A 23,821-nucleotide genomic window follows, 5' to 3' on the forward strand; every position below is an offset into this window, starting at 1 on the left:
TATTTCTCGTGTGGGATTGATAGAACCCTGCATCTGGATGAGCCTCATTCATGGCATAGTTAGGAATTCATTACTCAAAAGCCTACGGGTGAGTGTTACTATCATACAGTAATTTATAGATTTTTAGATAATTTCCCCCCTATCAGAGATACTAACCATTATTACTTATATTAATTTTGTGGCAGATCATCTACACTTAGCCACTGATGAAGGCTAAAAGCTGAAACAAGTCTGGCCAAGGAGCACCCATTTTCAATTGGCATGTGCCTTATAAATAGAGTGTAGGAATGCTTTATTAATATGTGTTTGTAGTTTGGATTTTATTGAATATTAAATATCTATTGCTATGTTTGTAACTTCCTATTGAGCATTTTACTCTTATTTTTGTTTATTCTGTGATTGTTGTTGTTGTTGTTTTGCTAAGGAAAGCACAGCTTATTTCCTTGTGGCTATATGATACATTACCAGAGGAGAAATGACCGCTCCGAAGGAGTGCAGAGAGAATAAACACCATGGTGTATCTGCACCAGCATAACTGGATGCCTTCATCTGCCCCAGCTGCAACAAAACATGTTTCTCCCATTTCAGCCTCTACAGTCAGAGCAGGTACTATAACTCTCCAACAGATCAAATTTACCCCAAAAGGCACACTGCTGCATCATTTCCTGAGACAGACGGATGCCAACAACAATACAATACATTACAGTATAATTTGCTGCATCTTGTGGATTCTACAGCAGCCTTACATTCTTAAAGTTGGCAGTTTTTATATGACCAGTACAATACTTCTGCTCTGATCTCCTCGTGCTCAGTATCCAGAGCGGAGCAGAAAGGACCAAGGTTCTCACAAAAGGGAAATATGTGAAATTTTGAAAGGCATTTTGTATTTGCTGAGAGTGAATTATCTGGCAGCTTACCTGAAATGCAGGCTTCATTTAAGTTGATTAGAGTTTTGGGTTGACTAAAGTAATGTGATGGGATACATCTAGTACAGACCACAGAACGTAACCTTTCAGATGTCTCTATATTAGCCTTTAAAACAATAACAACATAAGGCTCTTCCTTTCCCCTGCTCGTTCTCACTTTATCAACTGGCAGATGGGTGATTTTTACTTGTTAAGGTGAATTGACTTCTTACAAAGGCTTTTCCACTGCACTGCCATAAATCAGTTGGAAAAGATGGCTGTGAGAACAGTAAATCAGCACCCTGGGCCTTGTCATTTTACCATCCAGCCTGCATGCTGGGAGCCGACATTTGTTCCCAGCAACCGCTCAAGTGAAAAGGTGTTTTAAAAATACTATATATATATATATATATATATATATATATATATATGATTTGCACTTCTTTGAAACTTTGGAAGGGTGTTGGCATTGGACTGTATTTTGCTTGAATAAAAGGGAGCTGCAGCAGCCTGCAGAGACATATTTATTTGAAACTAAGGGCGAAATCAGATGGGAGGTCTCAACCTTGAACATACTGATGTGTAAGAAACACTCCATGAGGAAGCTACGTAAGCCTGTGTAGAACTGGAGGTTTACTATTGCAGCATAGCTTTAGTCATGCACAGATTTAACTCGCCTAATGTTGTGAGAATCCTTTACCGCAGGGATGGGGAATCTCGCATCTGGTGGGGAGATGTGGCCCTCCAGACCCCTCTATCTGAACCTCAGATCTGTCCCCAGGTCACATCCGTTCTCCACAAGCCACACCCCCACAGACCCTGCTCCTCGTCTTCCTGGAGTGTTTTTGCCAGTCTGGAATGAATGTGCCCTGGAACTCTGATAATGCTTCCTGCTTCTGTGGGTGGAGGAATAGACTGGGGCATGTGTAGAAACTACCCTCCTGTAACATTGATGTCCTTTGCTCTGCTCACTTCTGTTCCTGCCCGCCCCTGGCACATGACTCAAGGCTCAAGGCTTACATTTCTTGCATGTCACAGTTCCTGACATGAATCTAATTGCCTCTAATCCCACATGCATATTTCCAATGCAGAGATGGACTGTAGCGCAGTGCCAGAGCATATGCTTTTCATGAAAAAATGGGTTCCACGTTCAGCCCCAGGCATCTCAAGATAATGGCTAAGAAAAATTTCCTGTCTGAAAGCCTGTAGTCGGTGTCAACAATATTTTAGGTATGGAAAAGGTTTAGGCAGCTTCCCAAGTTTTTATATGGATATACAGTGGTGAGAGAAAACGAGCTCTGCATTTGTTCACTTTCCAATATAGTAATTATATATGTTTCCCACAATTGTATTCTACATCACATATTTTGTGGCTGAAGCTTGACATTCAAAATAGGTTTGATCAGTTGAATCCCAGCTGAAATTGTGGCTTGATAGCAAAACTGGGCATCAGAGGTTCTGAAAGAGACTAGATGTCAGATAACTTCAACTTGGGTTTTCAACTTCCACTTAGAGAATTGCACTATATATTTGAATCTTTTTGAGGCTCAGAAGACGCCTTCTTCCAAATATGTATTTATTTATCTGTCAGAATGCATATCCTAACTTTATACAAAAGATTAATGGCAGTTTACAACCCAGAAAGATAAGACAATGCACATCAATGCAAACATATTAGAATTCCTGCTTAAAGGCAGAAGCAGCATGAAATTAACTTTTTTTATAAATTTCTGCAAAGTCTCACTGAAACAAAACATTATTAATTGCCAATCTGAAAGCAAGCAGCAGTTAGGCCAAGAGGTCCTTCATGATGAGACTATTCTAAATATTGAGGCCCAAAGCAGAATAAGCCCTGTTTCAGGTATCTGCTTGTCAGGGTTCAGCCATGTCCAGATCTGGAACCAGGGGTCTCTTTGGAGAAGATCTCCAACTCTGCCAGCAGCTCTGAATAGCCAGTTTAGTGTAGTGTTTAGAGTGTTGGACTAGGACTTGGGACACCAGGGTTTGCATCCTCACTCAGCCATAAGACTTACTGGCTAACCTTGGGCTAGTCACTGTCTCTTAACCTAACATAGCTTACAGGGTTGTTTTGATGGTAATATATGGAGAAGGAGGAGGAGGAGGATAACTATGGATGCCACCTTGAGCTCCGTAAAGGAAAGGTGTCCTCATAATCACCATCTCTCCTGCAGAATCAGAGGTCTCCTTACATATTACCTGGATTCCTGTCTGACATTTGTCCCCTGCCTCTCCCATCACCTCCAGCACCACAGGAACAGAAGGGATGGTGAGCCACACAGGAACTTCAGGGCCACTAGTAAAATGCCCAGTTGCTGCATGTGCAGCTATTCGGGACATGGGAGACGCACATGTAAACACCTGCCTTTATCAAGGCCCTGCAGAGAACCAGGAAGGAAACCTCCAGCTGCCATTATAAACTCTCAGTCTGAGCTGCTTTGTTGCAAAGTATCGATTCTCCATTGCAAAGCTTTCTTATATTAGGGAAATGGACACTAATTCCAGGTTGGGCGACTGAAATGGATTCAAAGAGAAATAACCTTCATTTCCTTGGTAAATATCAACCCAGCTGATGAACGGCCAACCTGTTTCTGCTTCTTCCCCAAAGTGGTTTGCTACACAAGAGATTTGTATAGCTAAGGAATGCACTCAATATCTCCTCTGGGCCAGTCCTGGTTGGTAGGTTTGAAACTATGTTTTAGTTTACTTTATTTATTTTCTCCCAGTCAACTAACTTTGCTCCATCTCTTTCCATTTAGAAAATGTTGTTGGTTTCCACAATCTCTCCGGATGTCAGCCAGATATGCCTTACACATTGTAACCCTACCCATGTCTACTGCTGTTGAGTTCAATGGCGCCTACTCCCAGGTGAGTGGGCATAAGATTGATGTCTTGACAATGACATCTCTGTGAAACCGAGGGAACTTTGCTTGCAGTGACTGTAAGATCAAACCTTGACAGCAGTAAGAATGCTGAGATAAAAGGTCACTGAAGTCTTTGAAAGGTTTCAGAAAAGAAGTCACTTAAAGTGTGACCTTCCTTTATTCCAGATCTTTTATATCCTATCAAATAATTATCATGCAGAATTCCTCAGAAGGATAATTTACTCAGATGGCTTTGGTTCCACAAAGGAGAATTATGAACTGTAATATTAAAAAAAAAAAAAAGACGACTCATGCCAGAAACAGCCCCTTTTTTGGCCAATGCTGAGTAAGTATTATCTCACTATTTAGCCAAGTCAATTGCTTTTGTTGTTAAAAAGGTCCCCCTCTTGGCTTCTGAGCTGCTGGATAGGCTTTTGTGGTGGGTGGGTTGCAATTTTAGCTAATGAGCCAGGCAGTGCAGTCTCAGTGCTTTGTAATGGCTTTAGTCGCATTTGACTTCATGCACGAATAGTCAGAAACCAGCCAAAAGGAAGGTCAGGCAACATGCTGATAAGGAAATAATCCTAAATCTCCATTTGGGGTGATTTCATTGCAAAAATGCTTACTCTTGTGACAAGGTCACATTAGAATTTGAATCATCGGCTTTCCCTTTGGCTTTGTTCAACACTACTTTGAACAGCTTCTTCCTGTTGCGGGTTCCTTTTAGCTATTTATGTCAAGTGTTGCTGAAAACCTGTGTTGACTTCTTGTTGTCCCCCCCCCTTTGGAATAGCTCCTGCTTTGATTACTAAACAAAACTTTGCACAGCTGATTGGCATGTGGGGCCTTCAGGTGTTATAACTGGACAACAGACCTATCTGGTTCCCAGGTGCATGAACTGCCCGTAGCACAGGATATGTGATATGAGTGTGGACAGAATTTATTTACTTATTGCTTTAGAAACTGATTTAGTGTTACAGACAAGGAGATGCTTGATTCCAAACACTTTGGATTAGACTTCACATCTGAAGTGGGGCCTTGGTTCACTTTTCTGAAGCTTTGTATGTCCCCTCCTTGACTGTAATGTGGATCAATGAGTATCTAATTCCACACACACACACACCCCACACACCCCAATCCACAGCACAAGTTTCACATTCCTGCTGCATTCTTGATGGAGTAGACAACACTTTATTTATAAAAATTTGGAAGTGTGCACTAAAGTACTACTTGGACCAATATACAGAATAGCTCTATATTACACTATTATTCACTGAGACACAGACCAACAAAATATTCAACACTGAACTTAAATGCAAGTAGGGGCAGGGTTTGGTGCGGCCACTGCTGCATCTGCAGCCCTGCTGCTCGTGGCAGCTGTGGCGAAAAGTGTGGGACAGGGTAGGTGCAGCATTCAGACCCGGATCGGGCCCAATGCCATTATGTGATAGCTTTGAATTCAGAAGATGCCAGGTCAACTTGGCAATACAACCTCCCTGCCGTGCAAACACCCTGTTTGGGGACCTTCTGCTGGCTGCTGCCAACAGGTAGTCCATCACAGACACACCTGATCATTTGTACATTTGGCAGCCAGTGAGGGGCTGGCTCAGTCAGGAGAACTGAGTGGAAGGACACAAATACCCTTCCAAAATGTTCATGATGCTTTGGAGCAGCTTGCTTTGGAGCAGCTTGCTTTGTTTTGGACCACTTTGGACAAATCCCACTTCATTTTTGGCGCAAGTCAAAGTGGCCCACTTTGGTTCAGTATCCAGCTATTTTCTGAAGTGGATGCACACTAGGTAAGCTCTTTTGATTGCCTCATTGTGTGGCGAGATTTACCGTATTTTTTGCACCATAACACTCACTTTTTTCCTCCTAGAAAGTAAGGGGAAATGTCTGTGCGTGTTATGGAGGAAATGCCTACGGGTGGCATGCCTACGGATTTTCCTCCTCTAAAAACTACGTGCGTGTTATGGTCAGGTGCGTGTTATAGAGCGAAAAATACGGTAATTGCTGGTCAATGTATTTCTCAACAGTAATGACCTTTTACAAAAAAAGGGAACAGCTCATACTTGGCCGAATGTGGCCATATGTCTTGATCTCAGACACACAAAGCCTCTGTATTTGTTTTTCAAATTCTTATTTCTGGAAGTGTCCAAGTATAACAAACAGCTTGTGAAGGGACCATCAGTGGCCTGAGATAACTGTAGGTGCATCTTCCCTGGAACTTCTCTGAGGAAAGGTGGAAGCGAACAAACCCAGGCCAGGGATCAGGATCAATTCCGGAGTTAGCCTGAATATTTTGTACCATTTGCTTGTGTGAAGATTTTAAACCATAAACCACCTTGGGGGCTGGACCTGATGTTGGAATATCACCTTTTTTGTATTTTGCCCTGTTCACAGCATAGCCTGTAGGCACTAGCACCCTGTAGTTCCCTATCTTCTTCAACCCTGAAAGGATGCTATGTGAGATAATTGGTCATACTTTATGGGTTTGGTGAACCACTCTAGCCTACCTGCCTGTATTCTTTAAAAATTCCGGAGGGTCATTTCTGCCCCCAAGTTATTTGTAATGCTTTGTTGAAATCAAAGGCTTCCTCCCCCCCTCCGTCTCTGGATGGTTTCTTTCATTCATAGGCTTTCTCCCATGAGATATGAATTGTAGATGATTCTGTACATTTATATTTAATACTGGAGAACTAACCAGCCATGTAGGTATTTATATGGCTCCAAAGTCATATGAAAATGCTTTGTACTGCTGAAATTGATGTTTATGCTTTCGCTGTCAGATACTGCATTTTCATTGTTGTTTGTTAAGATGTGTGTGTGTGTGTGTGTGTGTGTGTGTGTTTCTCCTCATGCCTGTGGAGAAATATAACCTGTTTGGATTTGCCTAAAACGCATGTGTTTTTCATTAAACTGCTGTATACTTCTGATTCATGTAACTTTGTCACATCCACACCATACATTTAAAACACATGACTTCCTTCAAAGAATCCTGGGAACTGTAGTTTGTTAAGGTGCTGGGAGTTGTAGATCTGTGAAGTGTAAACTACCGTTGCCAAGATTCTTTGGAGAGGAAAAAGATGGTTAATGCGCTTCAATTGTATGGTGTGGAAGTGACCTTTGATTAAGCATGGAGTAGGTATAAAATTGTGGTTAAAGAACAACAAAACTTGATTAAAAATTGCTGTGGGTCCCGTCCCCCCTTTTTAAAAAGGAGCTTCCTATCTGTGCCTCATTACTTTCAGTGGAGGACCTAGCCAGCTTTCTCCCACTTGCCATTATGATTTGCTTTATGTTGAATTTAGCATGATTTCTGGTCACAGGATGGTCATAGAAAGGAGAATGATGATCTTGTGAAAGGGCAGGCAACTGTGGGAAGAGTATGGATAACCTACTTGAGCAGGGGTAGCTAATGGAGTCCTTTCCAGATGTTGTGAACTATAACGTCCAACAGTCCCAGGCAACCTATGACAATGATAGTTAGAGTCCACAATGTTTGGAAGATGCCATGTTGGTGCCCTCACAAGGAGAGCTAGCTCTCCAACCTTCCAGATGTTTGGGATTCCCACCACCACCATCCTGGACCATTGGGCCTGCTCATAGTGGCCGATGGGAGTTGTAACCCAAAACATCTGGAGGGACCTGGGTGGGAGTACCAGGATACAGATGGCTGACCAAAAATAGTAGTTATTATATTTGTTTCTTGGGAACAAGGCAGATGTGAACATTCCAGCTATTTTACTGAAGCCATACTCCGCCAGTTTCCTTTTATTTGTTTTTCCAATTAGGTGTTTTCATCCGTTGGTTCTCACATGTTATCATCATTGAAAATAAAAATAAATAAAAATCCACACGTGACTTTTTCCTCCCCCCCCCCCCCGAGAAAGCAGTTCACATTGGCACCATAGCCATCAAAGCTGCAAATGCACAGTAGCAAATCATCACCTTGGAAGAAAACATCCTCCTCCCTTTTTGTTTCCTTTTCTGCACAAAAAAAGTATTTTGAGACATTTTGCAGATGAAAGGTAGGATGCTAGACAGGAACTCCTTTGAGCTTTGCCTTTGCATTCAGACAAAAATCACTTAGCAGGTTTTGATGCATGCAAACTGGGAGGGGCGGGAGTGGGGGTGGAGAGAATGGGCAGCCGCATCACGATCAACCAGTCATTGTAAAGAGCATTAAATTTGCTTCTCGTTAAGAAAGAGTAAATTCAACTAGAGAGCCCTGTGGAGAGACAGCAGTAAAAGGATAAGACCTGAGCTTTACTGCAGAAACAAAGGCCTTGATTCGATGCACAGTTAGAATTGCTTAATTGGATATTCCATCATAGGATGCTATCAGATTTTGTTACTTATAATGCATTCTTCCACACCCACCCACCTATCCAGACCTGGTAGAATTTGATTTCTCACTGACTGTTCTCAATGTACACCTTCAAAGTAAAAATAAATTACTCGGATTTGGAGAATATTATCAATCATCTTCTCTTCAGAGGTAAGTAGTGATGAATGTAAAAAAAAATCCCAGCAGCCACTGGCTCAATTTCCCATATTCACCCTTTTATGTCTTCATTGTAGAAGAGTCTTTCAAATTTTACTTCAGCACTTTTGCACAAAATCCAACTCTCAAAGCCGAACATACTGAAAGTGCTATTTTTTTTTCCAGGGGTTGGGGGCGGTGTCACACAAATATCTTTACCCTCTACATCCTTATAGCTATGAGCTATTAAATTGGCTGAACATAGTTTAACTACAGTTTTTGTAGAGTCAATTATTAATGAATATTTCATTCTATACACGGCATTGCTTCGCCAAATGGCAACTGCTGTGAAGTTAATTACTTTACAGTTAGGTTTTAAGGTGAAAATCAAAAGGAGCTAGGGCCTTTTCTTTTCTTTTCTTTTTGCTGCAAAATTCATCCGCAGAATCAGTTGTGTCATTGCAAAAGGATGCTAACGGTATGTTTTCACAAGCAAGCAAAGCAAGCAAGAGTCATCTTTGTTATGAGCATGGCTGATAAAGCATTCACAAAGCCATGGTTCTGGCAAAGAATGCATCCTACAGCTTTGTAGCTGCACGGCAGATGGATTCTCAGACTTCTCAAAGCATTGGGCGCGCGTCTCTATCTATCTTTAGTTTTCAACCCATTGAGCTCCTAACATTCAGCCAAGTAGAAATGCTTTTCACAGATAAAGATGCTCTGAAAATACAGATGTACAAACTGCAAAGGGGAAACTTCCCTGTTATGTCCAGCTACTACTTTGTGTAGTTACTCTGCGGATATTTTGGCTCTCCCTGGGCGTCAGAAAGAATCAGGAAGTGGCAAGATAGCAAAAAATTTGAAAGGCTTCCTGTGATGAGCCACTTCTTATTTTCACACTCAAGTGGGGCATATGACTAAACTTGTTAACTCCTCCAGACTTGAAAATGGGGACTCTTTCTTGTGGAATTTGGAAACTAGCACTTGGTTTTCTTAAAAGGTGCACTATTTATTTGTTACCCTTGAATAATTACTAGATGCTATGGCCCAAATCCTGAGCAGATGTTAGGACTCAGTTATGGAACGGGGGCAGTCTCAAATGTACCATTTTGGGGTACGGTGATTGAAAAGTGGTGACCTCAGATCTCCCAACACATCTGGATGATACTGATTATTGGAACCCATTTCATTTGGGTTTCTGGCCAGGGCATGTGACTTAGTTTGCTTTGGTCACCTTGGTCAATGCTCTATGCCAGGAACTGGAGCAGATCAGTGCAATCCTGTTAGTTCTGAACATATTGGCAGCTGGTGATGCCATTAACCATGCACCACCTGGCAGGATTGAACCTTGGGAGTACTGTAAACAGCTCTGAATGCATGCATTATTGCAAAGGAACAGCTGTAAGTACACTCTATTCCTTGGAAGCTGTGGCCAGAGCTGTCTTTCCCGTAGGGCTTAGTGGTGCGTCGCGCCAGGGCGCCAGCCTCTCAGGGGCGCCCCAGAGAGTGGGGGAGCTGCACGGCTTTGCTAGCGTCCTCCCCTTTCCCTGCACACCTGCCAGCTGCGCCCCGCCAGCCATAAGGTGGTCATGCAGCTTCCCTCCCAAGCCTCTGCGGCGACCGCTTTCCTCCCACGAAGGCTTGGGAGGGGTGCAACTTCACTCCCAAGCCTCTGCAGGGATCGCTCTCCCGCACCGGCATGGGGGAGAGTTGCACCCCCCCCGGATGGCTGGCAGTGCGCAGCTATGGCCACCCCAACACTATCCGTGCTAATTTGGGGGCACTGGGTGGATATTTGCACCCCGGCACCGCATCTGCTAAAGATGGCCCTGGCTGTGGCTGTCTGAAACAGGCTTTACTTGTCCCACACCTAACATCACATGTCAGGTGAGTGATAGGTGGGCATGACTGACCAAAAACAGCCATATAGACCAACTGTATGGCCTGGTGATTCCTCACCCTTGATATTGACTCATTCATCCAGTTTTAAGTCACTGACTTAGACACTGAGACCGCTTCAGTTGCTGTGAGAATCTATACCAGAAGCTTGATAGTGGGAGTACATCTCTGTTGGTTTTTCTGGACTTCTTAGCAGAACTCGTTACCATCAACCATGGTATCATCCTGGACCATCTGGTAGGAATGGGATTAGGAGAGTACCATATTAAGACGCTTCCATTCCTTCTTGGGAGTTGGTTTCAGAAGCTGAAGTTGGGGGGACTTTCGTTCTTCCCAAGGTCCATTGGTTATGATATTTCTCTGGGTTCAGTCTTGTGTCCCATGTTATTTAAAATCTCCAGGGGGAGAAACTGAGAAAGATTATCCAAGGATTGTGATGTGCTATTTTCATCTACTAGCTGTTGGTGTTCTGACTTGGTGCCTGAAGGTGGTCGTGGGCTAGATGAGAACTAATAAATTGAAACCTAATCCAGACAAGATAGAGGTGTTTCTTGCCTGGAAACAGATGGACTCTAGAATAGGAATCCTTGAAGAAATAGGTTCACAGTTTGGGGATGCTTCTGAACTCAGCTTTTCACCTGGAAGCTGCAATCAGGTGTGCCTTTGCCCATTTTAATCTGATGCATCAAGTATCCATTCTTGATTAGGTGTACCATGCAGACAAACTATGTAAGCTAGGATTTAAGGGAACTTGGTTTCATGGACATCAGAGGAAGTAAAATGGCTTGTGGGGTAACAGCAAAAGATTGCCAAGATCAGCTTGTGAGCAAACCAGCAGCAGAAAATGTATTTGTGGGGGGAAATATTCATTGTGAATTGTTTTGCTCAGCTCCATCTGTCACAGTGAGATGCTTTATCCAGATTTGTGCAGCTGTATTATTTCTAGGAAAAATGAAATGTCTGGATCTGTGTGGATGTGCATGCACATGTAAAGCACAATTTATTCGAAAGAAATTTATATTATTTCAGGTTGGTTGTTGGATCTGCGCTTGGCAGACAGGCAGCAGAAGTCATAAATGGGAGAATGTTGTTCAACTGTTCCTTTAAAGTCAGCTTATTGTAGCAGGATAATGAGCCACTGAAATCAGAGCCGTCCTGATTGAAGCAAGGAGTTAGGCAGTTGGAACTAAAGTGATTCATAAGCTATTCTGTTGTCTCAGCATAGTGGTTGGAGTTCAGTTCAGTGTTACTCAGAGTAGACCCATTTAAATGCATGGACATGACTAATGGACTTACTCTGAGTAAAACTTAGTTGAATATTGCCTAGTATCTCAACAGTCTCATCCTACATTGCAAGGGTTTGGACTAGATGACCCTTCAGGTCTCTTCCAACTACAAATTTATGATTCTTACCCACGTGCTTGTAAATTCTAAGCAGATAATTTATCCTTTATTGTCACTATCCCTTTCCCAAGCTGTTGGCATATCTGAATGCCTTATTTTTGCACAAAACACACTGAATTGTCTAGGACCTGTAAGTCATATACTAGTAGCTGTGCTCCCTGCTTATCTGCGAACAGTCCAAAAAATCAATGCTTTCCAATTATAAGGTGCTGATGGACGTGGCCTCCTCTTCTTCAGACTTTACCTGTGGTTCCATCCTTCCCTTCTTCTATTCCACTTGTTGAAATTGTCTCAAGAGTATTCTATTACTTACCCAGATACTTTATAATGACTGTGAAGAAGGGGCATGCAGGTGGGTAAAGATATTTTGCTCTGTTGGAGATAGAGTAGCCACGGATTGTTTGTGAAATCATACAATTATTGTAGGAATTAATTTCTGGAAATAACTTTTTGTAATACTAGCAATAGGTCATCTCTTGGGATATATTATAGCAGGGGCAGCCAACACAGTGCCCTTATCATATTACAACTTCTACCATCCCTGACAATTGGTCATGCTGTTCAGCACTGGACTCAGACAACATCTGAACAACACCATGTATTCCTGACAAATACAGCGTTTTCCAACATTTCCAGCAAAAAAAACCCCACAACACACATTAGGGTTCTGGCTACAGAAGAATGTATTTACCAAGGAGGGAAACTAATTAGCTGTCTTTTTTAAATGCACATGATCATGAAAACAGCGGTTTGAAGCATGAGTTTATTATTATGTTTTATATATTCTGTAAGCTGCACAGAGTGGCTGGGGAAGCCTAGCCAGATGGGTGTGGTATAATTATTATTATTATTATTATTATTATTATTATTATTATGTTGGGCATGTTGACAGCATTTCTTCTGAGCATGCCTGCCCTTCAGAACTATACCATGGAACATGTTGCAGCATTACATAAAATCTTATATAATATACTGTTATTCCCTCACAGCCAGCCTACTTTCAGGTAGGTAGCCATGTTGGTCTGACAAAGTCGAAATAATTTAAAAAGTTAATAATAATAATAATAATAATAATAATAATAAAATAGTCTAGTAGCACCTTAGAGACCAACTAAGTTTGTTCTAGGTATGAGCTTTCGTGTGCATGCGCACTTCTTCAGAAGAATTAATTAGCCAATCTACTGCTACTGTGTGCAGAAATGCAGCCTTGGTTCCAAAAGAGCATGCCAAAGCTTTGTCTGAGGTTTGGGCTTGTTTTTAGATTACATGGTGAAGTTGAATGGCAATGAGCAGCAATATGGTGCAATGGTTAGTGTGTATGATTTGGACTAGGGAAACTGTTTTTGAAGCCCCATTCGTAATGAAGACCACTCAGGGATTGGGGTGGATGAGAGGGCAGTTACACAGCCAGCTCACAGCTTTGTTGTGAAGATAAAATATGATAACCCCTATGTATCTGCCTTACAGTGAGTCAGACAAATGGTCTGACTCAGTATAAGGCAGCTTCCTATGTTACTGTCTAAGCCCATTAGAGATTATTTGTGTGATATCAGCACCATAAATGACTTCTGGTGTGTCATCTCTCACTGGGGGAAATGAAACAGCGGAGGTGAGAGAGGAAAGAATCTAGGCAGCACTGATGCACGATATCCCACATGCCAGTCTGATGCCATGCCTTTTGGGAAGCAGGGCGGCTGGGGGGAGTTGAGAAGAGGCTCCTATTATCGCATGCAAGCGAAAGAGAACATAGATTGTGGTTCTGTAAGTGTGAAGAACATTTATCTATGTCCCACAAGGTGGATCAAACACAAAGTATTATACTTGATCACATTTGTGGAGCTCTTGAAGGATAAAGGCAGAACGTTGCCCTTTTCAAGAGCACAGCACTAAATGACTCTCTACAGCTATCTTTGCCTTTTTAATCCCCCACCTTCACTTTTTTATGGAAAACATTGGAACAACAGGAGGCAAAGCGGGACCGCAGAGTAAAATTGTAGCAGTAAATCTATCGAAGTTACCCAAGTTATTTTGAAGCTAATTATGACTGTGTGCAAAGCAAATGAAGTGAGAAGAACTGAATTAATGAAGACCGGCTACCTCCCACAAGCTAATGAGGCGTACTTTATACCAATAGCTCTTCAAATTGAAAAATTAAACTGCTTGGCAAAGGGGGGGTGAGGAATATGCGGGGAAGTTTTGTTAAGGCCAGCACAGAAGGTAAAAAAAAAAAATCACACAGTGGGATTTATGCTCTCCAGTTGTTTAAAACCTCAGCATGACATAGTTCATAGAATCATAGAATAGAATCATAGAATCATAGAATCATAGAGTTGGAAGAGTTACTTTAATGTGACACAATTCTTCCTTCAAAATCAGGCTACTTTCCACCCCCCCACCCCCCACCAATCCTCATTAGGCATTGTATTCAGTGACACTAGACCAAATCTAACAACAGGCCCTTATTGAATTATGTCCATCTTTGTTGGGAGAATTAATCCTTAAGTTTATTAATGTTGGACTAATTATTATTTCTCAAAAGTTGTGACATACTCATTTCAATTTTTAAATAAAATAAAATAGCCACCTCTTTATCCTTCTGCACATCAGAAAGCACAGTTTGCTTTCTGGAAACCTTTTGTTACTCCTGCCTCTGTTCTATGGTCCACGTATGTTAAAATGCATTCTGTTCTGTAATTTTACTTTGATCTCAAACCCACCCCCCCAATTGTTCAGTAAAGGATCTGCCATGCAGAATGTAATGGCAGCATCCTACCTGAATAAGGTTGCTGGAAGATAGACTGGTGCATTTACAGACTTCCACAGCCATTGGTGTGAGCAAGTGGACAATATGTTCAGTACAAATGTGTGTTCAGTTTAGGCTTCTGGACCCACAGCAGAACCAGCTCTTTAGCTATGAATTATCTGTACTAATTATCCGTTTTTATACAACTTGTGGATTAGAATAGCAAGCCACCTATACTTGCTTGCTCTATTTAATCTTTTCAGGGGGGAAATTATATGCCTAAAGAATTTTGTGTCATTTTGGACCTGGATGGAAAGGATGAGCCGAGCCACTAAAAGGTGTGAAAATGACCAAACTACTTCCAGATGTTTGTCTGAGATGAGTCCTTGTAATTGAATCATGTCTTTCCATGGTCCATGATTGCATTACTGTTCAATTCATGCATAATGACATTACTCTCAATAAGGTTAACAGCCAACACACTTTTCACTTTCGATTCTTTTAGTATTTCTTTCTCCTTATGCTACAGTGAGCCTATATTCCCAAGAAAGACCCTGTCCTCTGCTCATCTCTATGGCAGGGGTAGCCAACATGGTGCTCTACAAATGTTATTTGGTTCCAAATAACATTTATTTATCTATCCTTTATAGAGTTTCAGTAAGGGTGCCAACAGATTTTTTAAAAAAAATCCAGCTTGATCTGCTGTTGAGACTTGAATAAGCTTCATCTCTTGAATTCAGTAGGCAAACCTTTTATATATGTAACATGTGCATAAGTCTTTATATATGTAACATGATGCCTGGAACAGCTGTCAAAGGCCCAGGAGGGCATGGTGAAATGTTTTTGGGCAGCTCTGGTTTTGTAGTTCAGTGTTTAATCCACAGATGAAGACATTATAACAGATACTGAATCGTCATACAGTTCTCTATTACCGGTAGGTTAACGCATGCTGATTGTTTTGGCACAATGTATTCATTTCTGTAAATGCAGGGGTTCTCCGACTTTCTGCCCCCTGGCCCACTTGAGAAGAGAAATAAGAATTACTATTTTATAAATTTGTAATTCACTTTGTATTGCAAATTACAACCAAAAACAGACAAACAGCTCTTCTGCCATAGATACATTAAAACCAGGAGGAAAAAGAAATATATGAAAAACATCCCACCCACTTCTTAAAGGCACAAATAGTTAAAGGCCAAAGGCCTTCATGCAGATGAAAGTTTTTGCTTGGTGCCTAAAGATATGTAATGATGGCGCCATGCAAACCTCCCTGGGGAAAGCTTTCCCTAAATGAGGAGCAATGGCAGAAAAGGCCCACAGAAAACTACTGCAATCTACCAGTACATAATGGTGGTGTGCAGGCAGAACCAGTCACGAAATAATTGCAGATGGAGGCTGGGTTTGGCATAAACAGTTGGCAGTTACTGACACCATGTAACCAATCCATCTTTGGAAATAGCTAAATTCTCTGCCACAGTGTTTTCCTCGTGGCAAGGGGTTCCACAGCTGAGCTTTCCTCAAATTAAGTACTGTACAGACATTTGCTGTGGAGGTATTGTGACTCACCTTCCCCATTTTAGGCAGAATTGACTGTTTCACAGACTCTAAGGCATTTTCTTATATATATTTTTGGTTCCTAGTTTCTTGTTCCCATTCTCCTTTCATACTCAACTTTTACCTTATCCCCACACTGCCAAATGCCAGTTTTGTTTTGTTTTCTCATCCCTACTCCCTGTTCCTTTAAAAATCGCCATCAAATTTCCTCTCTCATCTGCAGTTATTTCAGTATTTCAGCATTTATTTCAGTAAAGAAAGAAATAATGAACATTTTCTCTCAGGTTCTGATTTCCTTCAACATCTGCTCTGGCCATTTCCCTCTCAGAGGAGGCAGACCTTCCTCTGAGCCTTTTTGCCTCCTGGCTACCTGTACTCAGCATCCATGGGGTTGCTGGCCCTGGCATCAGTCCAACCAAGAAACTAGGGCACAGCTTTGGGGGCGAGGTGGGGAAGAAAGAAGGCAGTGGGCAGGCAGTGGCACTGAGGCCCACTTGAAAGTGGCTCAAGGCCCAGTATTTGAGAAACCATGTGACAATGAAAACGTGAAAACTAGACGTTAGAAGAAGGTATGTGTTTCAAACCTATGTCGGGCCCATATAAGGAACCCCCTGTACCTAATTTGTTGTGCTCATTCTCAAGAGCCACCATGACAACAAGCACAATGGGGCAAAGCTTGTGAATGAGTTAGGAGCAAAGCAGCTGGTTTTCTTCTCACATTCCCCACTCCACTTGAATTTTATCAGCCAAAAATACAAATCCACATATAGCAGCTGTTTTACTCTAAAGAAGGAAAATACATGAAAAAAGAAACACTTCCCAGTGCTCACTTCAAAGTGAGCCAGGGTTTGAGCTAGAGATTTGGAGGGATAAATTATTTTCCCTCTGGAAGGTTCTATGGCTGAAAGTAGGATCTTGGCTACCAGAATGAGGGCCATAAAAATGTTTGAGCTTCATTAGGTGCAGCATTGTAGCTTGGATTAGAATATGGCTGGCTGGTTTCTACACCCACACCCACACCCACACAAACCCACACACACCCACACACACACACCAGGTTCTCACTCCTATGTGCTAAGTTGATGGTTTAAAATGATGGATGTCAATTAGCCCTGTTTGTCAGGAACAGTCTCTACTTCCCAGTACCTGTGCACAATAAATTATCACACTAGTTTTTGCCATTTCTTTAGCATGGGTTCCTACTAGAGTTGTCAGTCTTCAATGTTTGTGTTCTAACTCCCTCACCTGTTCCTATGGATTTCTAAACCTTAATTCCTGAATCTGGTGCCCTCCAGCCCAGGCTAGTTGTACCTGATTAAAATTGTAGCCCAAAAACATAAGGAGGGCATCAGGTTGAGGAAGGCTGGTCTAGAAGTTAAATCTTGGCAGTGAGGAGCAGACACACCATCTTTAATGTTCACTGATGAACTATGATGCCCTGTGCAGGGCAGAACCTCCCGTTTTACACAGAAACAGGCCCCATCTGTACTATATATTTAAAGCAGTATTATACCAGTCATGGCTCACACCCAAAGAATCATGGGAAATGTAGTTTGTTAAGAAGAATTGGGAGTAGGGCTTTTTTCGGTCGGAACTCTCTGGAATTCAATTCTAGCAGCTCTCAGGTGGGCACCATTGCTATGGTTCTAAGAGAATGAGGGAGGTGTTCATGGTGAATTCCAGCACCTTTTTTCTGGTTAGGAGACACCTAATTTATTTATTTATTTATTTTGTCACAGAGGGGGTCTTCCAGCGAGACTCAGCACGCGTAACAAACTACAGGATTCTTGAGGGGAAGCCATGGCTGTTAAAGTGGTATGCATTTCTAGTGCAGATGAGGGCACAGTTGCTGAGGTATATTTTGAACAACGGACAGATGTTTTTCTATTTTATCTTTACCCAAATGAGTAAATCTCATTCTAGCTTTTAAAGGGGTAAAACGTAGGGGTGCAGAATAAAAACACAGTATCGAAAATGTTGTGTAGAGCCTTCAGCGATGTCGTGTTGTGGAGAGGCTTGGACAGTGATTCATGGTTCGGAAACTGAGGTGTTACAAGTCGTTTATCTATCATCTATCTATCTGTGAATTGTTGAAAAATATGATATATGAAGATGTCTGTTAGAGCAGACCAGCAAGAACTGTTGAGTTGACAGGTGGGAATAGGTGGCTATGTAATGGATTAGATTAAATATTAAGATGTGAATGTGCTTGCTATATGGTTCACCCATAAGGAAAGATCATTGCTGTTGCTTAGAATGTAGTACAATTTATAATTTTGTGCAGGAGGTGGAAGGAATTGTGCAACATAATACCTGAAGGCATAGTTTGATCAAAATAGGTGTAGTCCATAAATTGGAATTAGCCTTTTCAACAACCTCAAGTTAGACAAATAAATCACTTTGACTAGCCCATTTCAAATTTTTTTTAAAGAAAACAACCACCCTGAAGCAAATGAACTATGGATCATCCATTTGTGCTGCTGACTCACTTTGGCTGAGGTAGTTCATTATTATCAATTAACACACTCTCCTAAAGCCTGGCAACAATTATACTACCTTTTGCAAAGTCCATTTAATCTCATTAGTTGCCACTCTAACTCATAGGTTGCAATCCTATTTGATATGCCTACTTACCTGGGAGCAACCCTCATTGAACTCAATGAGATTTACTCCCAGGTAGACATTTACAGGATTGTGCTGTTGCTGACATAATAATCTATTAGTGTACAGTTGCGTAGAGTAGGAAGCATGCCCTCTCCTTATTTGCTTTAAGAAGAAAATGCTGCAATATTTAAGAAGAAGGAGGGAATAGCCATTTTGAAGGTACAAATGCAGCTCCCATTCCATGTATTATGCTATCTGATATACACAATCCAAAGTTATGGCATTATTTTGTTTAAGGATAATATTTCAAGAGGGTCAAATTAAAACCACCACATGCTTTTTCTAAAACCATTTTCTAACTAAGGTATAGAGCTAACTCCCACTGCCCCTGCCCCAAATTCTTAATATAAGTGTTTTTCAACAGACTCATCCATAACATAGGGCCACACTTGTGGCCCAATAATAAGCTTGAATACAGTCAGCTCTTCCATATGGAACCAAGTGAGAGGAAGGATGCATATAGTTTGGGGCAGAGAGGTGCTGGCAGGACAAAGTGTTAAGCATTTCCACACCTCTCATTTATCCAAATCACCTGCTCCAAAGTAGCTATAAAATTCATTACACACATTTGCATGTAATATATAGTTTGTTTATTCATTTCTGTCTCACCAATATACATCCAGATAGCCCTCAAGAAAAAGCTTGCAGCAGATAACAGATCAGTGGGGGCTTCAGTTTCTACTACTTTGCTGATACTCAGTCTCTTTAACTGATCTGATTTTTCTCCTAATGTTTTACTTTCAACAACTTACCTCTGCTGCTCTCTGTTGTGGTGGTGACTTCTAGTAGGTGTAAGCATGTCGAAGACTCACAAAGGAATAAGATTACAGTGAAGAGATGTTCTGTTTTGTTCTGTTACTAAAGCGCCTGAGGAGCATAGCTGTCAACGTTTCCCTTTTTTAAAGGGAAATTCCTTTATTCCGAATAGGATTCCTCGCAAGAAAAGGGAAAAGTTGACAGCTATGCTGAGGAGGAATGGAAAAGTGTATGTGCACATGCATTTTGGGGTATGATTTTATAGGGAGGAGAATATAACCAGAATGTATATGTAAGAAGGAAACACATGAAACCTAGCTTTAAATTGCAATACCAAGCAATCTGAATTTTTATCAGGAGGAAAATAGATCATTTAACATTTAGGGCATATTAGTGGGACCATTAATTTGTCATATAGAACCTGAAAAATGGTTCTGATCACCCTTCTACCAGAAATAACTAGATCATGTAAAATGCTAGCAGCACAATATCCCCACACCCCCCATTTTAAGTGGATTGAGCAAAGGTGGTTCTATGTGACTGTTTCTCCTCCGTTGATAAACCTAATGTTTTATTCTCTCAATATTAAATTATTCAAATTACAGGATTTCAGCAGAGGCAGGATAGCTGCACCATCAAGTTTATAGACTATAGCCAATGTGGTGTAGTGGTTAAAGTGCTGGGTTAGCATATGGTAGATCAGGATTCTAATCTGGGGCTAGTTGCTATCGCTCAGCCTCACCTCAGAGGGTTGTTGTGAGGATAAAATATGGGAGGCAGAAGTGTGTATGTCACCTTGAGCTCTTTGGAGAAAACATGATTGTTGTTGTTTAGTTGTGTCCGACTCTTCGTGACCCCATGGACCAGAGCACGCCAGGCACTCCTGTCTTCCACTGCCTCCCGCAGTTTGGTCAAACTCATGTTGGTAGCTTCGAGAACACTGTCCAACCATCTCATCCTCTGTCGTCCCCTTCTCCTTGTGCCCTCAATCTTTCCCAACATCAGGGTCTTTTCCAGGGAGTCTTCTCTTCTCACGAGGTGGCCAAAGTATTGGAGCTTCAGCTTCAGGATCTGTCCTTCCAGTGAGCACTCAGGGCTGATTTCCTTCAGAATGGATAGGTTTGATCTGCTTGCAGTCCATGGGACTCTCAAGAGTCTCCTCCAGCACCATAATTCAAAAGCATCAATTCTTCGGCGATCATCCTTCTTTATAGTCCAGCTCTCACTTCCATACATCACTACTGGGGAAACCATAGCTTTAACTGTACAAACCTTTGTCGGCAGGGTGATGTCTCTGCTTTTTAATTTGCTGTCCAGAGATATACTATCCAAAACACTTTCATAGTCCTAGTATCATTTAAAACATCCAAGTCCTCTCAGGGGTTTTGGTACATTTAATTGTGTTTTTAAATGTACAGTGGTGCCTCGCAAGACGAACGCCTCGCAAAACGAAAAACTCGCAAGACGAAAGAGTTTTCCGTTTTTGAGTCGTTCCGCAAGACGAATTTCCCTATGGGCTTGCTTCGCAAGAAGCAAGCCTATAGGGAAATCTCCGGGGACCTCTTTTAAATGCTGGCGGTGGGGAGCAAAGCCGTTCGCCCCCCTCCGGCCTTCAGAAGAGGTCCAGGAAGGCCGGTGGGGGCCGAAAGGCTTTGCTCCCCACCACCAGCATTTTAAAAGCGGTCCGGGATAGCAGGGAAGCACGCTGCGCTTTCCCGCTATCCCCGACCGCTTTTAAAATGCTGGTCATCGGGAGCAAAGACTTTCGCCCACCGCCGGCCTTCAGAAGAGGTCCTGGACCTCTTCTGAAGGCCGGCGAGGGGCAAAAGTCTTTGCTCCCCCCCTCCTGTCTTCCCGGGACAGTGGAGACTTCTCTGCTGTCCCGGGGCAATCTTAAAATGCTGGCGGGCGGCAGCGAAGCCTTCGCTGCCGACCCCCAGCATTTTAAAAGCCCCCGGGACAGTGGAGACTTCTCCGCTGTCCCGCGCGATCTTAAAATGCTGGCGGGCGGCAGCGAAGCCTTCGCTGCCGACCCCCAGCATTTTAAAAGCCCCCGGGACAGTGGAGACTTCTCCGCTGTCCCGTGCGATCTTAAAATGCTGGCGGGCGGCAGCGAAGCTTTCGCTGCCGACCCCCAGCATTTTAAAATCTCCCCGGGACAGCGGAGAAGTCTCCGCTGTCCTGGGGGCTTTTAAAATGCTGGCGGTCGGGAGGAAAGCCCTCCTGTCCCCGGAGCTTGCGGGGTGGGAGGTGGGAAGAAGGGTTTTTCTTCCCACCGCCAGCCTTCAGAACAGCCTTCTGAAGGCTGGCGGTGGGAAGAAAAGCCCTTGTCCCCCGCCCCCAGCCATCAGAAGAGGTCGGGGGACAGACTGTCCCCGGACCTGGTCTGAAGGCGGTTTCCATAGGAACGCATTGATTGATTTTCAATGCATTCCTATGGGAAACCGTGCTTCGCAAGACGAAAAACTTGCAAGAAGAAAAAACTTGCGGAACGAATTAATTTCGTCTTGCGAGGCACCACTGTAATTGTCAACCTGCAGATTTTAGAGAATTAAAGTAAGGAACATGTTCACACTAATAAACAGCGAGTTAATATGAAGCTCGTGTGGACTTGCCAAGAAGTAGAAGTCCCACCCCCACAATCTTGGGGGCACCACAGAGGACGCTGCAACTATTCTTTAGAATAGTGTGCGTGCGTCAAATTTTGGTGCTGGAGACAGAACTCTATTAGCCTTTGCCCTGCTTCGTTTTGAACTCCAAGGCCAAACTTGCCAGTTGTTCCTTTTATCTCTTGATTCCCTACTTTAACATTCCAATCCCCTATAATGAGAATAACATCCTTCTTTGGTGTAATTTCTATAAGGTGTTGTAAGTCTTCATAGAATTGGTCAATTTCAGTTTCTTCAGCACCGGTAGTTGGTGCATAAACTTAGATTACTGTGATGTTAAAAGGTCTGCCTTGGATTCGTATCGAGATCATTCTATCATTTTTGAGATTGCATCCCAGTACAGCTTTCGCCACTCTTTTGTTGATTATGAGGGCCACTCCATTTCTTTTACAGGATTCTTGCCCACAGTAGTAGATATGATGGTCATCTGAACTGAATTCGCCCATTCCCATCCATTTTAGTTCACTGATGCCCAGGATGTCAATATTTATTCTTGCCATCTCATTTTTTACCACATCCAGCTTACCAAGGTTCATGTTTCTTACATTTCAGGTTTCTGTGCAATATTTTTCTTTACAGCATTGGACTTTTCTTTCGCTTCCAGGCATATCCGCAACTGAGCGAACTTTCGGCTTTGCCCCAGCCACTTCATCAGCTCTGAATCTACTTGTACTTGTCCTTTGCTCTTCCTCACAGGACAACTTGTACTTGTCCTCTGCTCTTCCTCAGTAGCATGTTGGATGCCTTCCGACCTGAGGGGCTCATCCTCCAGCGTCATAACAGTGACATATATGCCTGTTGTCTTTGTCCATGGAATTTTCTTGGCAAGGATACTGGAGTGGCTTGCCAGTTCCTGCTCCACGTGGATCACGTTTAGTCAAAACTCTCCACTATGACCTATCCATCTTGGGTGGTGCTGCACGGCATAGCTCATAGCCTCTCTGAGTTATTCAAGCCCCTTCGCCACGACAAAGCAGTGATCCATGAAGGGTATATAAATGTAATTATGACGGCTACCTCCCAGACACCCTTGGTCTTGTGCCGTCTGCGGGGAAGGTTTTCCCAGCTAACAGACTGTACCCCTCTGCTCAGCCCCCCTCCCTTTGTAAAGAACTGTTGCCACCAGACAAGGGGCTAATTATTTCCATGAGGTTTCCCAGTGCTATTTTTATAGAAAAAGAGGTGCCCAAACTCATGAACACCTCCCTCATTCCCTTATAATGGCAATGGCACCCATCTGAGAGGTGCCAGAACTGAGTCCCGGTGAGTTCTGGCTGAGAAAAAGCCCTGAGGTTGCCCCTTTTCAATCAGCCTCTAAATGTCCCCAGGAGTCTCCCTGAAGCTTCTTAATGTAGCGTGGAACTATAGCTTCTAATATGTTTTAGACTACAACTCCCATCAGTTCCAGTCCTATTGACTGTGATGGCTAGGGCTTATGGACAGGGTCACCAAGAGTCAGGAACAGTGTGTATTGGGGCATTAGACCCACAACAAAGCAAGGGCCTCATGTATTTCCTCACGAAGAGCTGGTGCAGTTATACAAATTCCACTTTTGAAACTGGGCAGCAGTTTGAAAAAAGAAAAATGAAAAAAAGTGGCAAGGCATAAAAAAAAATTATGGATGTTGCCATCCTCTGGGGCCTTCAGTAGAATGTGACCAAACAGTTCCTTGCAATTTATTGGGGTTTTGGAACTGGTGCCATGAAAAATTCTTTTTTTCTTTTTAGTGTATGAAGAAAGGAAAAGTCAAACCAGATTCTATAAACAATAGCAAAAATGTGCCTGCAGTGCTATTCTAACAGCCAAGGTAAGTGTGACACTTGTGTGTTTTTTGTAGGGGAATAGTTATTGGCGGAGCC

The sequence above is a fragment of the Podarcis raffonei genome, chromosome 3, assembly GCF_027172205.1.
Source record: "Podarcis raffonei isolate rPodRaf1 chromosome 3, rPodRaf1.pri, whole genome shotgun sequence".
NCBI lineage: Eukaryota > Metazoa > Chordata > Lepidosauria > Squamata > Lacertidae > Podarcis > Podarcis raffonei.